We start from the raw sequence: 2,160 nt of genomic DNA, 5'->3' as shown, positions 1-2,160 counted from the left end.
ACCCTAACCCTAACACATACCTAATCCTAACCATAATCCTAACCCTAACCCGTAACCTAACCTGTACCCTAACTCTAATCCTTACCCTATCCCTATCCCGTACCCTAACCCTAACCCTAACCCTTACCCATACCCTAACTGTAACCTTAACCGATACCCTTACCAAACCCTAACCCTAACCCGTACCCTAACCCTAACCCATATCCTAAGCCGTACACTAACCCTAAACCTAAGCCGTACCCTAACCCGTAACCTAACTTAACCCTAACTCTAACCCTAAACCTAACCCGTACCCTAACCCTAACCCTAAACCAAACCAGTATCCTAACCCTAACCCTAAACCTAACCCTAACCCTAACCCTATGCTTAACCCGTACCCTAACCCTAACCCTAAACCAAACCAGTATCCTAACCCTAACCCTAAACCTAACCCTAACCCTAACCCTATGCTTAACCCGTACCCTAACCCTAAACCTAACTCTAACCCTAACCATTACCCTAACCCTAACCCTAACCCTAACCTTACCCTAACCCTAAACCTAACCCTAACCTGTACCCTAACCCTAACACTAAAACTAACCCTAACTCTACCCTCAACCCGTACACTACCCTAAAACTATCCCTAACAATAAACCTAAACCTAACTCGTACCCAACCCTAACCCTAACCCTAACACATACCTAATCCTAACCATAACCCTAACCCTAACCCATAACCTAACCTGTACCCTAACTCTAACCCTTACCCTATCCCTATCCCGTACCCTAACCCTAACCCTAACCCTTACCCGTACCCTAACCATAACCTTAACCGATACCCTTACCAAACCCTAACCCTAACCCGTTCCCTAACCCTAACCCATATCCTAAGCCGTACACTAACCCTAAACCTAAGCCGTACCCTAACCCGTAACCTAACTTAACCCTAACTCTAACGCTAAACCTAACCCGTACCCTAACCCTAACCCTAAACCAAACCAGTATCCTAACCCTAACCCTAAACCTAAACCTAACCCTAACCCGTCCCCAAACCCTAACCCTAACCCTAACCCTAACGTGTATCCTAACCCTAACCCTAACCCTAAACCTAACCCTAACCTGTACCCTAACCCTATGCTAACCCTAACCAGTACCCTAACCCTATCCCTAATCCTAACCCTAAGCCGTAGCCAAACCCTACACCTAACCCTATCCAGTACCCTAACCCTAACCCTAACCCGTACCGTAACCCGTACCCTAACCCTAACCCTAACGCGTTACCTAACCCTAACCCTAAACTTAACCAGTACCGTAACCCATACCCTTACCCTAAACCTAAACCTAACCCGTACCCTAACCCGTACCCTAACCCGTACCCTGACCCTATCCCTAACTCGTCCTCTAATCGTAAACTAACCCATACCCTAACGCTAAAACTAACCCTAACCTTAACCCTAACCCATACCCTATACTTAAACCTAACCCTAACTCTAACCTTAACCCTAACCCATACCCTAAACCTAACCCTAAACCCTACCCTAACCCTAATACTTACCCTAACCAGTACCCTAACCCGTAGCTTAACCCTAACCCTAACCTGTACCCTAACCCTAACCCTAAACGTTTTCCTATCCCTAACCGTAACCCTATACCTAAACCTAACCTGTACCCTAAAGATAACCCTAACACTAACCCTAACCAGTCCCCTAACCGTAACCCTAACGCTTATCCGAACCCGTACCCTAACCCTCAACCTAACCCTAATCCGTACCCTAATCCTAACCCTAACCATAACATGTTCCCTACCTTAACCCTAACCCTAACCTATAACCTAACCCTAACCTGTACCCTAAATCGTACCCTAACCCGTACCCAGGCCTAAACCTAACCCATAACCGAACACTAACCCTAACCCTAACCCTAACCCATACACTCACCCTAACCCTAACCCGTACCCTAACCCTAACCCGTGCCCTAACCCTAACCCTTACTCTAACCCTAAACTGTACCCTAACCCTAACCCTAACCCTAACCAGTACCCTAATCCTAACCCTAAACCTTAACCCTAACCCAAACCCTAACCCTAACCTGTACCCTAACACTAACCCTAACCCTAACCCTAACCCGTACCCTAAACCTAACCCCTAACCCTTACCCTATGCCTAACCCATACCCTAACCTT

The sequence above is a fragment of the Vulpes lagopus genome, unplaced genomic scaffold, assembly GCF_018345385.1.
Source record: "Vulpes lagopus strain Blue_001 unplaced genomic scaffold, ASM1834538v1 ctg145, whole genome shotgun sequence".
Lineage (NCBI taxonomy): Eukaryota > Metazoa > Chordata > Mammalia > Carnivora > Canidae > Vulpes > Vulpes lagopus.
Note: the sequence above shows the minus strand (reverse complement) of the source record.